Raw genomic sequence first — 20,481 nt, forward strand, 5'->3', positions numbered from 1 at the left:
CGTGGACCGATAAATTAATATACCCACCATATAATGTACGTGAAGGGTACAAAAAATACTCGAAATTTTGCATGTTATCGCTGATGGATAGACGTACGTTTTTTATACCCTACACCACATATTTGTAAGTGTATGATATCTTTGTGCAATTATTCTGACAGAGAGAAAGGAAGCGTGATAGTCCCATAGTTACTTTTTAAGATCTTAATAGAATCACTTTCTGACTCGATTTATGCATTTCAGTCCGTCTGTCCATCCGTCCATGTATTCTTGTGACCAAAAACCGATTGAGATGAAATTTTCCAAACAATATTTGTTTAAACCAAGAACGAACTCTTATGAAATTGGTGATAATTGGATCAAATTTAAATATAGCTCCCATATATATTCAACCGATTTTGGGTAAATTGGGCAATAAATGGCCAATATAAGTCCAAATGACCTGAGTCTTACAACATCCAACCGAATTCAGCCTATAAGCAAATGTATAAAACTTAGTGAAAATCGGTTCAGATATAGCTATAGCTCCCTTATATTTGTTTCATCCGATTTTGTGTTTATGTCCCTCACATGCGTAATAATCACTCCATAATAAGCGTATTTGATACCGGACATTAGATATAGCTCGAATATACCTCTACCCAATGTCATCGGTTCAGATGTAGTAGTGCAACAAATGACCAATATTAGTCCAAAAGTCCTAAACTTTGATATATCCGACCGAATTCAATCTTAAAGCTAATACATCGAATTCAGAGAAAATAGGTTCAGGTATAGCAATAGCTCCCATACATAGGTTTCATCCGATTTTGTGTTGAAGTCCCCCACATTCGAAACATAATGATGTTTGGTATAAGATATCAGATACAGCCCAGAAATACCTCTGCCAAATTGCATCAAGATCGGTTCAGATTTGCTCCCATACATATCTTCAACCGATTTCGAGTTAATTGTGCACAAAAAAAATAATATATATATATATATATATATATATATATATATATATATATATATATACTAGCTGGCCTAGTCGGCGTTGCCGTCCCGTAGTTTTAGTCATTAGTTTATTGTTTTGAAAGTATAATAATTCACAGATCTGGCTCACACAAATGGCACAATTTGTAGTATAAATAATGACTTGACTAATTAGAAATTAATACGCATCGCAAAAATGTCAATACAGGTTCACGTAATGGGCAATTTATAGTGTTTTAAAAAACCCGATCCTACTTTTCAAGCAGAGATTTTAATTTGAGAGTCAAAAGCCTAAATAATAGGTTACATATTAAAAAAAGTATACATCAACTGTTTATAATAGCCCATGTAAGATAATTATCTTCCCCTATATTAGCCTAAATACACATTTTAAGCCAAATCGCTTCGAAATTATGACCAAAAACCTCGAAATAGGTAAAATCAGGAGGTACTTTTATGTGGGCGCTACTCCAAAACATTGACATTGAAAATTTTCCGCGAAGAGGTCTTCTACCCCCTTAGATGCTACGATGCCAAATAAGGGTAAAATCAATTGAAAAATGTGACCAAGACCCTGGAAATTGCTGTAATCAACGGATACCTTCATATAAGGGTTATACCAAAGCATGGTCCTATACTTCTAATTATTCGAAAGAATGTGTTGTTCTTTCTAAAATCTCAAACCACCAACATTTGAAGAATTTGAATAGGGCTGTATCATTAAAGGGGGGCTATATCACAATACAGATCGACCTGATACATATTTTGTACAAATGATTCTTCGCGTAACCCCTAGGAGTATAGAGCAAAACATTTGAGGCCTTTTGTGTATGGTTGAGCTATATAAAAGGGCCCTAAAAACGCTTGACCCGAATAATTTCCCAAGTGTAATTTCCCGCAGTGTAATTACTGACGATAGCGCATAGTCCCCGTATAACATTACATGTGAGTTAAGGTTACTTTTAAGGGTTCGGAAGAATTTACCGAGGATATGAATCCTTTTCTTACTAAATTTTCAATTCGCTCCACTATTTTGTATAGTCCGCATATTACAGTGCCTCTTCATATTCGGTATTTCACTGATTGCAATCTCAATGCATTTTTGATTTTGAGTTCTCATTAGATGGGTTATTTCCATATCTAGTCAATTTTTTGGAGTTTTGGACCTCAGAATCGATAGTAATTTCTAAATTGAAATATGACTTTAATTTAACTATCAAAAGTTTCATCGATTAATAAAAGTTAATGACCCCATAAAGTATGTTAAAGTTAAGGACCCCCTAAAGTATGTGTGTTCGTTCAACATTTGCAGTTACGATAGAGGTCACCAAATTGAATATGTGTCTTTCAAACTCTTCACAGGTTTTTATATTATTCTTAGGATGATTGATGTTGCAAAAGATATATATTTGTTCCCATTTAGATATAGCCCTCATACAATATAATATCCTACTATTCTTCAACCAAATGTGCTCTAATTTGGCCGATTTGAGGTATTTTGAAGGGCTCAAAAGCATTTTTGAGGTTAGAAATCTTTTGCCAAAAAATTACAACATAAGTCCACTTTAGGATTTATTTCCTATTCACCCGTGCATTTTTATATTCCTCATTTCATCGTATATAATTAAATTTTCAAACCTCAATTATCAGCATTATAAAAGTCTTAGCAATATTTCCAAATCAAAAGTAATTATGAATTCGTAAATTTTAGAAGATCGTGTTGTAAGGTATTTTGTTTTTACCAGTGGAAAATACTATGTCAATTAAACTATATCCGTCTGTGTGTGCAGCCGTTCGTGTGTGAATTATTTAGGTTAATCTTTGATCTTTTATACAATATTCCTACGAAGTTAGAATATGTCCGTTTCGTTTAGGTATAATAATACCACTAAAAATTCGTCTGTTTTTGTTTCAATTTCTACAGAATTATCTGTAATTTGACATTTTAAGTCTTCGGTATTGTGAAATCAATACCGGCAATAAATGTTTAAGAATTTTAAGCATTTTCAATTCCACACAAAAATCCATATCAAAAGAGAAAAGTAAATTTTTCAGTTCCGCGGTTTTTATAGAGGTTTTTTATCAAAACTTTCTTTCATGAAAACGTTTCCAATAAGTTCGAAATATATACTACTTTCCAGAGAACGGCCCTTGTAAGCCATCGTCCACACCAAATATGCCTGATGAGCCGCTTAACCAACGGCGAAACGCGTCGCATAGTGGTGAGTGTGTGATAGTGTCTATCTGGCTTTCCTTTTCACTACAAATTTCAGATCATTAAGCTCGTCTCAAAAGAGAAAACAAACACATAAAAAACAATTGATTTATATATATTCTAGCTGGTCCGGTCCGCGTTGCCGAGCCGTAGTTTTCGTCTATTATGCATATTTGTCAAAGCATAATTATTGACAGATATGACTGAAATAAGAGTTCACGTACTGGTCGATTAAAAGTGTTTTAAAATACCTGTACCCATATTTAAGCCGTGGGCTTCAATATTTAAACCGTGGACTTCAAATGTATGGATGTGCTATACAAATCCATTAAAAAGTATATATCAATCTTATCCCCATGTAAGGGATCAAATTAATTTTTAGTATGGTAAAAATCGTAGCAAAATTTTCCAGTCAAATGAGCAGTAATTCGTAATGTACAGTATTTTGAACACCTCATAATTGAGGGCTGAATGATTTAAGAATAGCCAAAGCTAATTTCTTTTTTAAACCCATTATCACCTCAGATTGTGCATTAGAGTCCTCATAAGGTCCCCTATCCATGTCGGTCTATTTGTCCGCCAAAACGTGGACTTGAGGGGGTACTATTACATGGAGAAAATTCTACAATTTGTAGATATGTAGAAATTTTTGTGTAAGATTTCCACTCCAAATATACATTTTTAGACAAATCCTTTGAAATATGGTAAAATCTGGGGGTACCTTTACTTGGGCACTACTCCGAAACATCGACCTACATTGAAAACTTTCTTCTACCCCCTATAATCCAATATGACAAATAGAGGCCAATTCAAAAATATAGCTAGTTTACACCCATTACCGTATGATGGGAATTAATTTTATTTGCAATTAAATTGTAAGTTGTCCATATTTTTCATCATAGTATAATTTAATAACGATTTAACTAATATTCGGTCCCGTGCTACTTTCTTATATTTGTAATTTGTTCATGTTTTCACAATTTATTTCATATAGATGTACATTCCAAATCTAAGTTCCCAACCAATATTCTCTTGGAGGTTACAAATTCAATAGAATACAAAATTGTCTTTTCTGACCAAGCATTAGATGTGAAATTGGACTTGGGGATACTCCAATGTGGGGACTTTACTTAAATAAATTCCTATGGGGCAATTATCTGTATGATGGATTGATGAATGTGGTAAAGACCAATATGGGCGCTACTCCAATAATTTCAAATTTTTTTTTGGATATTATCCTTATAATATACAATATATAATATAATATACAAAAAAATCGCGTAAAAACGTGATATATTAACATTTTCATTTTGACTTTTGAAATTACAATAGTAATGTTTTATTTTGCATGATTTTTTTTCCATTTTGACTCATGATATGATATTACATATTGAATTCAGTGAATTTTTTGTAAACAAAATAAAAAATAATTTTTCACTATATACAATTTTCAGCACAAAAAAAAAAAAACAGTAAAGAAAGTCCTAAAGTGGGCGGGCCGATTTTATGATACCCTACACCACTTTCCTAATTTAGTAGAGCTCCACATAACAATTAAAAGTTTTTATGGGAGAATTTAATCATACACCCTATGATTATAATTATAATTTAAAAGTCAAAGTACTAAATATGCCGAAGCATTTGTATCTTTTAAATTCGGACTTCGGTGCAAAATTAATTTGAAACCAGATAAAGATATATATGGGAGCTATATCCAAATCTGAACCGACCTGGATAAAATTAAGCAAAGGTATTTCTGAGCTGCATTTGATATATTTCCCCAAATATTGTTGTTGTAGAGTGCATACTATGGCTGCTGAGGACAAAAATAACAAATCGGATAACCAATATATATGGCTATAGCTATATCTGAACCGATTTCGATCAAATTTGGCATACTTATTTTAAGGCCTAATTTGGGTGTATATGCAAAATTCCATACAATTCGGGCTGATATTATACGTTTGGTGCACAATACAAGGTAAATCGGACGAAGATATATATGGGAGCTATATCTAAATTTTGACCGATTATCTCCAATTTCAATAGGGTTCGTCCTTGGGCCAAACAAATGATCTGTGGAAAATTTCATTTCAATCGGATAATAAATGCGACCTGCATTTTGTTCAAAAGAATACATGGACGGACGGACAGATAGACTGACATGCATAAATCAAATCAGAAAGTGATTCTATGCACATCATCAAAAGGAACTATGGGTCTATCTCGTTTCCTTTTGCCTGTTACAAACAAATGCACAAAGACATAATACCCTGACCACCTTGTGGTGTAGGGTATAATGAAATAAGTGCGAAATAGGATGTTAACTGACATCTACCTTTCAACTCCAGGGCCATCTATACAAACAACAAGTAAAAAAGCTGTAAGTTCGGCCGGGCCGAACTTTTAATACCCTCCACCATTTGGTACAAATTTGGCATTTTCTAATAAATAAAATCCGTTAAAAATTCTGCTAAAATCTTAAGAATACCGAATGCTTATACGACGACGTGGGCCAGCATAGGCAACTTTTGTCATAAGTTGTTACACTATTTAAATGCGAAACTTGAAGAAAAATCTGTTTATAATCTAGCTAATATCATTAAAATACCGAATATGGGGGGTACCGTTATATGGGGGCTATACGAAGACATGGACCTGCACAGACAATTTTCTGGCATGGGCTGACGTATCCATTCCGAAATTCACATGCGAAATTTGAAACAATCCCGGTAAATAATGTCGCTAAAATCATCAAAATACCGAATATCGGGGGGTACGGTATATGGGGGCTATATGAAGACGTGGACCTATATGGCCTATTTTCTGTTTTATGCTGCAGTATCTATTACGAACTTCAAACACCAAATTTGGAACGATTTCGCTGAATAATTTCGCTAAAATCATCAAAATACCGAATATCGGGGGGTACCGTTATATGGGGGCTATATGAAGAAGTGGACCTACATGGCTCATTTTTTGACTTAGGATGTAGTATCCATTACGAAGTTCAAATACCAAATTTGAAACGATTCCGATAAACAATGTCGCAAAAATCATAAAAATACCGAATATCGGAGGGTACCGTTATATGGGGGCTACACGAAGATATGGACCTGCACAGATAATTTTCTGTTTTAGGCTGTAGTATTCATTACGAACTTCAAATGCCAAATTTGAATCAATTCCGGCGAATAATGTCGCTAAAATCATAAAAATACTGAATATCGGGAGGTACAGTTATATGGGGGCTATATGATAACTTGGACCTACATGGCCCATTTACGAACTTAACCTGCCTACTGGCAAAATATACATTTGTGCAAAATTTTAGCCTTCTATCTCAATTTGTTCGAAAGATAGCGTGATTACAACAGACAGACGGACAGACAGACAGACAGACAGACAGACAGACAGACACACAGACAGACAGACGGACATGGCTAAATCGTCTTAGAATTTTACGCTGATCAAGAATATATATACTTTGTTGGGTCTGACATGAGTATTTCGAGGAGTTACAAACGGAATGACAAAATTAATATACCCTCCATAGTATGGTGGAGGGTATAAAAATGACCGAAAAAGCCTAATGGGCCTCATTTTAAAGCGTGGACTCCTTGTTTCATGTGACAATAATCCGTCCAATGAGAGCTCAAAATGCTAAATTCTTTGGGAGTACAATCAGTAAAATACCAAATTTAAAGGGCGCAAATAGTAGAGCGAATGGGACTTTTAGTAAGAAAAGGTTTTTTCATCCTTCCAGAAATTCTTCCCAAACATTCAAGATACCTTAAATCGGTTTTACAGGTCATGATATTGATCATAACTCACGGATAAGGGTACAACCCAATTTCATATTTATATAACCATCGTATGATTTAAGCTATTGTTGGGGTCTTGGCCACTTTTTTCATTTTTTTGGCCCATATTTGGCATTTTTTTTCTAAAGGGGTAGAGGACCTCTTCCCATAAAATTTGAAATTTTCAGAGTAGGGCCCATTTTGGTCTTGACCACATTCATCAATTGATTTGGCTAAAAATTGTATTTATGCTACCCTGGGATAGGGAACCATTATGCAGATAATTGCCACATAGGAATTTATTTAAGTAAAGTCTCCACATTGGAGTATCCCCAGGTCCACTTTCACATCTAATGTGTGGTCAGAAAAGAAAATTTTGTATTTTATTAAATTTGTAACCCCAAGAGAATATTGGTTGGGCTACGTTTTGGTATAACCCTCATATGAATGTATCCCCGATTTCAGGTATGACCGTGGTCTTGGGCACGTTTTTCAACTGATTTGGCCTTTATTTGGCATCTTGGCTTTTCTATTTCGAGATTCTTGACCACATTTTTCAATCGATTTTGCTGTATTTAGGCTACTTTGTGGGTAGAGAACCATCTTACAGAAAAAAGTCAAAATAGGTAAATATTTTCGTACAGTCCCCATATACTCCCCAGGGCCGCCGATCTATAGTGATTTTTACCGATAGAGAACCATCTTACAGAAAAAAGTCAACATAGGTAAATATTTTCGTACAGTCCCCATATAGTCCCCAGGGCCGCTGATCTATAGTGATTTTTACCGATTGGCGGACAACAACACGGGCATTGTTTAATCGTCAATGAATTTTACTATGAACAAGAACATAGACTTTTTGGGGACTCTAATGCGCAATTTGAGGTGCTATGGTAATGGGTGTAAAAGCCTAATTAAGTTTGACTATTCAGAAATTATTTAGCCCTCCTTCCATAGGTATTTATTTCTATTTAGTCGGATCAATATTTATATTAACATTTGTTCACCTTTATGAGCCAGATTTGTGAAATATGAAATACATATATATATATATATATATATATATATATATATATATATATATATATATATATACTAGCTGGCCCGGTCCGCGTTGCCGGCCCGTAGTTTTAGTCTTTAATGCTTATTATATCCCCCACCTTGGAAAGGAGGGTATATTAACTTTTTCATTCCGTTTGTAACATCCCTAAATGTTCGTCATAGACTCCGTCTGTATGTCTGTTTATTTAAATTACGATACAGTCCACATTATTTGACGTAGAGCTTCAAAATTTAGCAGAACAATTTGTACTGTGTATAGGATGGTTGGTATTGAAAATGGTCCACGTTTTGGTATAGTCCCCATATAACGGTACCTCTCGAAATTCGTTATTTTGACGATTTTTGTCACATTTCTCCTCGGATTTGTCCGCGTTGCCGGCCCGTAGTTTTAGTCTTTAATGCAAATTTAGCATAGCATAATATTTCACAAATCTAGCTCATAAAGGTGAACAAATTTTAATATAAATATTGATTCGACTAATCAAAATAATTTCTGAATAGTCAACGTTAATTACGCTTTTACACCCATTACCATAGCACCTCAAATTGCGCATTAGAGTCCCCAAAAAGTCTATGTTCTTGTTCATAGTAAAATTCAATGACGATTAAACAATACCCGCGTTGTTGTCCGCCAATCGGTAAACATCACTATAGATCGGCGGGCCTGGGGACTATATGGGGACTGTACCAAAATATTTACGTATGTTGACATTTTTCTGTAAGACGGTTCTCTACTCACAAAGTAGCCTAAATACAGCAAATAATGGCCAAATCAGTTTAAAAACGTGGCCAAGACCACGGCCACAGCTGAAATCAGGGATACATTTATATAAGGGTTATAACAAAACGTGGCCCAACCAATATTTTCTTGGGGGTTACAAATTCAATAAAAAACAAAATTTTCTTTTCTGACCACCAATTAGATGTGAAAGTGGACTTGGAGATACTCCAATGTAGGGACTTTACTTAAATAAATTCCTGTGTGGCAATTATCTGTATGATGGTTCCCTACCCCAGGGTAGCATAAATACAATTTTTAGCCAAATCAATTAATGAATATGGTCAAAACCAAAATGGGCCCTACTCTGAAAATTTCAAACTTTATGCGAAGAGGTTTTCTACCTCCTTAGAAACAAATATGCCAAATAATGTCCAAAATATTAAAAAAGTGACCAAGACACCAATAAAACTTAAATCATACGATGGTTATATAAATATGAAATCGGGTTGTACCCTTATCCGTGAGTTATGATCGATATCATGACCTGCAAAAGCGATTAAAGGTATCTCGAATGTTTGGGAAGAATTTCTGGAAGGATAGAAATTCTTTTCTTACTAAGAGTCCCATTCGCTCTACTATTTTCCACCCTTTATATTTGGTATTTTTCTGATTGTACATTTGACGGATTATTGAGACAGGAAAGAAGTAGTTCCACGCTTTGAAATGAGCCCCATTAGGGTTTTTCGGTAATTTTCGTTTGTTCAAATGTGTTCGCATCTTCCAGCTGAACCACGATGTCGGCCCTGGAGTTGAAAGGTAGATGTCAGTTAACATCGTATTTCCCACTTATTTAATTTTTTGGTGAAAATTTGTATATAGTGAAAAATTATTTTTTATTTTGTTCACAAAAAATTTACTGAATTCAATTAGATAATACAAATTGAAAAAAAAAAATTGACAAAAGAAGAATAACACATTGAAAAAATCTTCAACTTGTTCGCTGATTTTTTACAGAAAATGTTTAAAGATCCTTATATAGTTTGTCAATAGAATGTACTTCTATTTTAAAATTCGATTCCATTAAATTATTTCGACATCATCTATTCCGTTTCGCCACCACATAATTCGGTACTACACTTCCATGTAACTCGACATCAATTTCATTTCTCAAGAAATCAAGTCAATTAAATAAATTGGTATTAATATTTGAATTCAAAAAAAAAAAAAAAAAAATAAAAAAAAATAAAAAAATAAAAAAAACACTACAAATGTACATTAGAAAAAAGTAAGTCAAAATGGAAAAACATTATGCAAAATAAAACATTACTATTGTACATTTCAAAAGTCAAAATGAAAATGTTAATATAACACATTTTTACGCGATTTTTTTTGGATATTATCCTTTTCGGAGAGGAGACAATTCCGAATTTGTATGAATCGTTAAAATTAGTCCAGCGGTTCTTAAGTTATAAGCGTAGTAACTAACACAACTTTCTTTTATATATATAGATATATATATATATATATATATATATATATATATATATATATATATATACTAGCTGGCCCGGTCCGCGTTGCCGGCCCGTAGTTTTAGTCTTTAATGCTTATTATATCCCCCACCTTGGAAAGGAGGGTATATTAACTTTTTCATTCCGTTTGTAACATCCCTAAATGTTCGTCATAGACTCCGTCTGTATGTCTGTTTATTTAAATTACGATACAGTCCACATTATTTGACGTAGAGCTTCAAAATTTAGCAGAACAATTTGTACTGTGTATAGGATGGTTGGTATTGAAAATGGTCCACGTTTTGGTATAGTCCCCATATAACGGTACCTCTCGAAATTCGTTATTTTTACGATTTTTGTCACATTTCTCCTCGGATTTGTCCGCGTTGCCGGCCCGTAGTTTTAGTCTTTAATGCAAATTTAGCATAGCATAATATTTCACAAATCTAGCTCATAAAGGTGAACAAATTTTAATATAAATATTGATTCGACTAATCAAAATAATTTCTGAATAGTCAACGTTAATTACGCTTTTACACCCATTACCATAGCACCTCAAATTGCGCATTAGAGTCCCCAAAAAGTCTATGTTCTTGTTCATAGTAAAATTCAATGACGATTAAACAATACCCGCGTTGTTGTCCGCCAATCGGTAAACATCACTATAGATCGGCGGGCCTGGGGACTATATGGGGACTGTACCAAAATATTTACGTATGTTGACATTTTTCTGTAAGACGGTTCTCTACTCACAAAGTAGCCTAAATACAGCAAATAATGGCCAAATCAGTTTAAAAACGTGGCCAAGACCACGGCCACAGCTGAAATCAGGGATACATTTATATAAGGGTTATAACAAAACGTGGCCCAACCAATATTTTCTTGGGGGTTACAAATTCAATAAAAAACAAAATTTTCTTTTCTGACCACCAATTAGATGTGAAAGTGGACTTGGAGATACTCCAATGTAGGGACTTTACTTAAATAAATTCCTGTGTGGCAATTATCTGTATGATGGTTCCCTACCCCAGGGTAGCATAAATACAATTTTTAGCCAAATCAATTAATGAATATGGTCAAAACCAAAATGGGCCCTACTCTGAAAATTTCAAACTTTATGCGAAGAGGTTTTCTACCTCCTTAGAAACAAATATGCCAAATAATGTCCAAAATATTAAAAAAGTGACCAAGACACCAATAAAACTTAAATCATACGATGGTTATATAAATATGAAATCGGGTTGTACCCTTATCCGTGAGTTATGATCGATATCATGACCTGCAAAAGCGATTAAAGGTATCTCGAATGTTTGGGAAGAATTTCTGGAAGGATAGAAATTCTTTTCTTACTAAGAGTCCCATTCGCTCTACTATTTTCCACCCTTTATATTTGGTATTTTTCTGATTGTACATTTGACGGATTATTGAGACAGGAAAGAAGTAGTTCCACGCTTTGAAATGAGCCCCATTAGGGTTTTTCGGTAATTTTCGTTTGTTCAAATGTGTTCGCATCTTCCAGCTGAACCACGATGTCGGCCCTGGAGTTGAAAGGTAGATGTCAGTTAACATCGTATTTCCCACTTATTTAATTTTTTGGTGAAAATTTGTATATAGTGAAAAATTATTTTTTATTTTGTTCACAAAAAATTTACTGAATTCAATTAGATAATACAAATTGAAAAAAAAAAAAAATTGACAAAAGAAGAATAACACATTGAAAAAATCTTCAACTTGTTCGCTGATTTTTTACAGAAAATGTTTAAAGATCCTTATATAGTTTGTCAATAGAATGTACTTCTATTTTAAAATTCGATTCCATTAAATTATTTCGACATCATCTATTCCGTTTCGCCACCACATAATTCGGTACTACACTTCCATGTAACTCGACATCAATTTCATTTCTCAAGAAATCAAGTCAATTAAATAAATTGGTATTAATATTTGAATTCAAAAAAAAAAAAAATAAAAAAAAATAAAAAAATAAAAAAAACACTACAAATGTACATTAGAAAAAAGTAAGTCAAAATGGAAAAACATTATGCAAAATAAAACATTACTATTGTACATTTCAAAAGTCAAAATGAAAATGTTAATATAACACATTTTTACGCGATTTTTTTTGGATATTATCCTTTTCGGAGAGGAGACAATTCCGAATTTGTATGAATCGTTAAAATTAGTCCAGCGGTTCTTAAGTTATAAGCGTAGTAACTAACACAACTTTCTTTTATATATATAAGATATATATTTTTTTTTTACCCTCCACCTTGGAAAGGAGGGTATATTAACTTTGTCATTCCGTTTGTAACATCCCTAAATATACATCGTAGACCACATAAAGTGTATATATTCATAATCAGCATACAATTCCATATAACGGTACCTCCCAATGTTCGGTATTTTGATAATTTTTGCTAAAATTTTCAATGGATTTGTCTAAAAATTGGAATTTGTTGACCATGATTGGAATTGGAATTTGTTGACCCTATCGTATGGAGTTTATAGAAGAGCGTTAGCATCTATCTCAACTTCTACATGGTCGTTTACATGGAGAAATGTCAATTCCAATCATCTAAGGAGTACGATAAGAGTCTATTAATTTATCTAAAACTAGCTGAACCCGGTGCATTTTATATGCATCCAAAATTTTATTTACGAATATATGTTGGATAAAGAAAAACAAATTTAAAAATTAAAAAAAAAATATTGCACTAATTTAATGCGTTAATAAACAAAATCATTACAAAAGCAGTAACATGACATGCATACACGAAGGGTTTGTCCTTTGGATTTATTTATTTCATAGCAAATACCATGCGTGCAGGAAACTGCAATTTTCTTAAGTAGAGTGGCATTTCTATTGCAATTAGTGAATTCGAGATAGCAACATACTTCGCCGTAATAAGCGTATTTCAAATAAATTGTTGTGTTGTTTTTTAGCGTTAGCCTAAGGCGTTGTGGGTCAATGGTTCTTATTAAAATCATATCCCAAGCTGATCCGATTTAAATATAATTTAAAAAAAAAATTACTTTTCACCAAACTCCGCCACGGCCGAGAATATATGTATGGGAGCTATATCCAAATCTTAACTAATTTCCAATTAATTTATCACATTTATTATTATAACCAAATTCCGCCACACATTCTGAATTTCATTGGAATCGGTCATATATATCGTGTTTGGTGCATAATATGTATGAAATCGGCCGAAATATATATGTTAGCTATATCAAAACCTCAACTGATTTCAATATAATTTGGCAATTTTTGCTGAACTGAATCCAAATACTTTTATTTTTAAAAATGTTCTTCGTCTATTGGGATGGGTATTGAGTGCTCGGCCCGGCCGTACCTAACGTGTTTTCACTTTTTACATTATCGACAATATTAACACAAAATGTTGTTATGACTTCCCCCAAAGTCGATAAACCAATCTCACCTATTCACAGGCAATATACGACCTTTTAATGCAATATTAATTATTAATAATAATATTTTTTAAATGCTTCGTAAAATAAGTACAATCTTTAAACTTACAGATTCTAAATCAAATGCACCATACCGAGTCAATCTTTTAAACCTGTTTCTTCTCTTTGTCTGTTAGGAAAATATTTTTTACAATTTTAAGAAAATCTAAAGTAAATGCTTAGAAGTTTTGTTTTCTATTAATTGGTAATTCGCATTACAATTATGTCCTCAACAAATGTTGTTAGTGTAAATATAATATATGACTTATTCAGCTCTGTCACTTTTACCCATTTCTGCAGGATATAATATTTTTTATTGAGGTGGTCATTGAAAGTGGTAAACAACATGTTCCTTAGCAAACCGCAGCAGCTGGGTCCTTTATACGTTTAAAGTACTCACTTTTATCAAATCAAACAAAAAATAACGTCGATATACATATATATATGATCGTAATATCATTTTAGACACAAAAAGGAGAAACAAGTGAAAAAACTGTAAGTTCAGCCGGGCCGATCTTTAAATACCCTCCACAAATGGGAAAGAATTCGGCAATTCTCAAAAAAAAAAAAAAATAAATAAATAAATAAATAAAATAAAATCCTTTAAAAATTCTGTTAAAATCTTAAAAATACTGAATGTAGCCGTTATGTTAGGGTCTATACGACGAGGTGTACCTGCATAGGCAACTTTTGTCATAGGTTATTACAATATTCGAATGCGAAACTTAAAAAAAATTAATGAATAGTGTAGCCATAATCATCAAAATACCGAATATCGGAAGGTTATGTGGGGGCTATACGAAGACGTGGACCTGCACAAGCAATTTCCTGTCTTAGGCTGTAGTCCATAATGAACTTCAAATACCAAATTTGAAACATTTCCGGTGAATAATGTCGCTTAAATCACCAAAATACCGAGAATAGGGCGGTACCATTATATGGGGGCTATACCACAACGTGGACCTACATGACCCATTTTCAATAACAAGAAATACCTGCAGACATACCTACTTCATTTCGTTCGGAAACTAGAGTGATTTCCACAGACGGACCGACTCGCTAAATTGACATAGAATTGTAGCTGATCAAGTATATATATACTTTGTGGGGTCTAAAATGTACATTTCGAAGTTTTACAAACGGAATTACAAACTTAATATACCCTTCATACTATGGTGGCGGGTATAAAAATATACAACAATAGATGAATTTAAAACATATTTGACGCATCAAGACCAAAATGCAGGTATCGTCTAATTGATTGAGTGTAAACCTTGTATTTCCTTATAATTTCTTCGTAGAGAAATCAGTAATACATTGACGTTATTTTTTAAAGAAAAATATTTATTAGCTTTTCCCTCACGGAAACATTGAGTTTTAGCTATTACTGAATGTTTCTACATGTTATATATTGATTTATCAACTTCTTATCGCTCCATTAACATAAGAAGCAATTAATCCTGTTGAAAAATCTAAAGGAATTTTTCCATTCCCAAGCGTTAGCAGTTGTCTTGAGAATTCAGCAGCCGATGCAATATCAATAGCCCCACGAAATCTATATATATATATATATATATATATATATATATATATATATATATATATATATATATATATATATATATATATATACTGCAACATCGCCTGAAAATAACATAGGCTATATACATTTTTGAATTTCCACTTGGAACCGGAGATATAGCATCAGAATCGGAGGTACCTCCTAATTTCAATGAAATATGGGTGTGGCGGAATTTGGTGTAAAAGTAACTTTTTAAAATTATATTTAAATCGAATCAGATTGGGATATGATTTTAATAAGAACCATTGACCCACAACGCCTTAGGCTAACACTAAAAACCAACACCAACACAACAATTGATTTGAAACACGCTTATAACGGCGAAGTATTTGCTATCTCGAATTCACTAATTGCAATAAAATGCCACTCAACTTCAAAAGATTGCAGTTTACTGCACGCTTGGTATTTGCTATGAAATAAATAAATCCGAAGGACAAACTCTTCGTGTATGTACGTCATTTTACTGCTTTTCTAATGGTTTTGGTTATTTACAACTTATATTCGTATATATATATACACCTAAGTCTGTTTTTACACGGTAGATTGGTTCCAGAAGAAGCCGTGTAAAAAAAACCGTGTAAAAAAGACATTGATCTTATACAAAAATGGGTGATTTGTTCCTAATCTCTAAAACCTATTAAAATTAGTGAAAAACAAGAAGTTTTTTTTTTTTTTCTTTACCAAACACGTCTTATTGCATTAACAGTTCACAAAATATTAACACGTTTCAATTGCTCTTTTATTGTATGCACATAGTGCTATTCACATTTGCTTTGACCAATAAAAATTGTTTGTACGCGCTAAAGGGGAATTCACTTAAATCTTTAAGCTAGTGTTCGCAAACTATCGATACTATCGATGATTTCAGACTTTTTTCTTTCATAAATACTTTTTTGTGATATGAACATACTTCGCAAAAATTAAATTTGACAAAAAAATTTAAGTACATAAAATTTCAAATCGTGCTAAATGGAATAAAATCGTGAAAATAAATTAAAAGTATTCAATTTTCAGACCGTGTTATATCAAAACCGTGTACAAAAAGACCGTGTAAAAACAGACTTAGGTGTATATATGTATATACTAGCTGGCCCGGCCCGCGCTGCCGGCCCGTAGTTTTAATCTTTAATGATTACTTTTTAAAGTATATAGATCTGGCTCATATTAGTGGACCCGTCCCAGGAAATTTTTTCCCGCGGACAAAAAACTGACTACGGGGATGTTCACCTAAAACAAAAAACAGAGGAAGTTTTAAAAGAAGAAAAAGTTACGGTGCAGGGCCTAAATAACCCAGTACCGGCGGGTGTTTGTGATCCAGCCACGAGTCACACCCTGTCGTCATCCAAAGATCGTGAGCAAAACTCTCCTGTAGATGTGGGTGCCTTGGCATCTGCGGTCGAAGGTACTGCTACAAGCACACAGGCCTCAGGCAACAAGATAGACGAAGAGGCTGCGACGCAAAGTCGCAGGACGCTCCGTAGGGAACCAAAAATACTCCCCCCACTCCGTTGGAAACAGGGAAGAGGATCAGGTCCCCTGAGGAACAGAATACTGCGAAGCCGGCGAAGAAGAAAAAGAGCTTCCCACCTACGGATGCGTCGGGTAAATCAATGCAAGGAACCCACAAAGGAGACTGTAACAGGAATCCTTTGCCCGAGGGTGACAAGGCCAGCCCCAGCACTGTAAAGGTGAGCCCGACCGTGAAATCGGCTGCCAAGCCTGGGGTTTCTGAAAAGAAATCCCTCGCTCACCAGAAGAGAAAACGGGCTGGGGAAACGGATACGAAGCCGCCTTCGTATGCAAAAGTCGCCAGGAAACACAACAGGGACGAGATGCAATACGCATTAATCGACACCAACAAAGGCTCAGGCAACCTATCAAAAGACCATTTAGAAGAGATAGAGGAAATGGTCAACAGCAAAATCCTGGATCACATCTTGGAAGGTGGAGATCCAATCCCTGTCATGAGCAGTGGGATTAAGAACAATAAAATGTTCTTTAATCTCGCTGCTCCTGCTAATTCCGCCGCCTTAGAGGGGATTATAGAAAAGATAAAACCCCCTTGGGAAAATGGCAGCCTTAAGTTGGTGAGGTGAAGCGAGATCCCTCGCCTAACTAAAACGACGGTGTACGTCAGGGGATACGGCAGCAGACTCGGGACGGAACGCATGCTCGAGATCTTTGGTAACCAAAATAAGACTTTGGACGTGAAGAGATGGGAAGTCTTTCACAGGGAGGAGAAGGAGGATGGCACTCTCCTTGTGATAGGGATTGACGATCTCTCCATGGCTAGTCTGACAAAGACCAAGGGCATAGCTTTCTTCATCTCGAACGCGGTCCGATTCAAAAACAACAAGGTCAGCATCGGAGACGAAGGACCCAAGGGACACAGCGAGGAGGAGAAAGAAAACCCCCCTAGCAACACAACACAGGGAGCCGACGATAAAATCACCGACTCTCAGGAAGCCCGCCTACTGGAGGACCAATGATTGAGGTCATCCAGACCAATCTTCATCGGAGCGAGACGGCAACAATAGCTCTGATGAAATTAATAAATACAAGTAAGATACACATTGGTTTAATCCAGGAACCCTGGAAAGTTCAGAACAAGGTCTCTGGACTAAACCATATTAACTATCAACTGTTTTATGCTAACACAGGGTCTCGACCGAGAACTTGTATATGTCTCAAAAATGTATACTTTCTTTTCTCCCCAGAGTTGTCATCATCGGACGCAACGGTACTGAGGCAGGGGAATGGCAACATATACCTGGTGTCGGTTTACCTACCGTTCGACGCGCCGACATTACCACCCACGTCGGAACTGCTGCGGCTGGTGAGCAAAACAAAACAAACAGGTAACGAAGTACTAGTAGGTAGCGATGCTAACTCACATCACATTGCGTGGGGTAGTACTAACACTAACAAAAGGGGCCAGTCCCTACTAGATTATCTAAATACTAATGACCTAACAATTCTTAACATTGGGAATAAAGCGACCTTTGTAAACAAAATTAGGGAGGAGGTTTTAGACATCACTTCTTGTTCAGAGAATCTTATAAACGAGATCCAGAATTGGAGAGTCTCGAAAGAGCACTCTTTCTCGGATCACAGGTATATAAGATTTGAACTAACAAGGCCGCCGCCGAACCCAATACGTTTCCGGAACAAATCCAAGACTGACTGGATGAAGTATGGGAGACTAGTTAGACAAAGGCTAGGGCAGAGTAACAATGAATGCCTAAGCATAGATGACATAGACAGAGATGTTAATAGCTTAACTGAGACCCTAGTAGTCTTTCGAGGAATGCTGTCCACTTCGGGAGAGGAAATCCGCCTATGAAAAACCCTGGATGACAGGGGATATTCGACGTAGGCTTTACAACAGAGCTCGACGTTAAAAATTGGCAGTATTCTGGGAAAGCTACCATAATAAACTTAAAGAATGCAACAAAGTAGTCAGAACAGCTAAACGAAATTCCTGGAAGCTTTTCTGTGAACAGGTTGAAAGCGTGAATGATGTTTCAAAAATAAAAAAATTAAAAATTGACGAATCGATGGTAAAAGAAGCCATCAATAGTTTCAAACCATTTAAGGCAGCGGGACCAGATATGGTCTTCCCGGCTCTGCTCCAAAAGGAAGTGGACGTTATTTTGTCCAACTTAGCCGGAATTTTCAACGCGTACCTAAAGTTTGCGTACACCCCGAAAGCCTGGCAGGAATCCAGGGTAGTTTTTATACCCAAACCTGGGAAGGCAAGCTACGCAATACCCAAGTCTTATCGACCGATAAGTCTAACATCATTCTTACTCAAAACAATGGAACGCATAATCGATATCATGATCAAGAGCAGGACTGCAAACGATATGCTTAAATATAAACAACACGCATACGTTAAAGGGCGTTCAGTGGAAACCTTCTACATGAGGTTGTACACCACATCGAGAGCACCTTCGATAAAAAGATGTACACATTAGCAGTATGCATTGACATCGAAGGCGCTTTCAACAACGTCAGCACGGATACACTAATCCAATCCTTACATAGCTTTCAGGTCAACAGGACCCTAAGGGACTGGATAAACCATATGCTAAGGAATAGATGGATAAGTTGTGGGCTATATGACGTCATCATAAGGGACAAAGTTGGTCAAGGAACTCCACAGGGAGGGATATTATCACCCCTCCTATGGGTAACTACCATAAATAGTCTTCTAAGGACTTTAACCAACGAAGGTTTTGAACCAGTCTGCTATGCAGACGATGTTATAATACTACCATAAATAGTCTCCTAAGGACTTTAACCAACGAAGGTTTTGAACCAGTCTGCTATGCAGACGATGTTATAATACTTCTGAGGGGAAAGAACCCTAACTTACTGTGCAGAAGGTTCTGAAACTTGCATACAACTGGGCTAGACCGAGAGGTCTCAACGTCAACCCGAAAAAAAACTGAAATATGTCTATTTACCAGGAAAAGGAAACTGGGTCTTCTCGAGGAACCGGTTTTCCTGAACAGGACAATCAACATTTCCAATAAGGTTAAATATCTGGGAGTGATTCTAGATAGGAAACTTAATTGGAGGAACCACATCCAGGAAAGAGCAAGCAAAGCTCATAGATGTTGGGCAACGTGTAAAAGAGCTATAGGCTCTAAATGGGGTTTCAATCCTAACATGATACACTGGCTATACAAAAGCGTGATTAGACCTGTTCTAACTTACGCGTCAATAGTCTGGTGGACAGCCATGGATAAAATACTAAAGAGAGACCAACAAATATGCTGCTTAAGCATCTGCGGGGCAATGAGGACAACACCAACTAGGGCACTAGAGACATTACTATTTCTTCACCCGATAGACATTCAGATTCGGTATGAAGCAACCGTCACGGCCTTAAGGCTTATGGACGAATGGTTAATCGAAGGCCACGCTACATACCATCAAAAAATCTTACAGGTAACAACGGGAGAATCAATAGAAAACTTTGTATCGGACCGGATATCTGAATCTATTGTAGCTGCCTCTTGTGAAACATTAATCCCAAACAGAGACTCGTGGACCGATGGATTCCCATCACAGATGCCGACTGGTAACTGTTGTTACACAGATAGTTCAGTGTTGGGGGAGAGAGTAGGACTGGG

At 35.4% G+C, this 20,481-nt stretch overlaps 1 protein-coding gene across 9 annotated transcripts in view; it reads right to left on the bottom strand.

Moving 5' to 3' along the window:
- The window catches only part of LOC101888096 (paired box protein Pax-6), a 217,730-nt gene that overhangs the window by 44,222 nt on the left and 153,027 nt on the right, over positions 1–20,481 (bottom strand). The window lies entirely within an intron of this gene.

This window comes from Musca domestica, unplaced genomic scaffold (genome assembly GCF_030504385.1).
Source record: "Musca domestica strain aabys unplaced genomic scaffold, Musca_domestica.polishedcontigs.V.1.1 9, whole genome shotgun sequence".
Lineage (NCBI taxonomy): Eukaryota > Metazoa > Arthropoda > Insecta > Diptera > Muscidae > Musca > Musca domestica.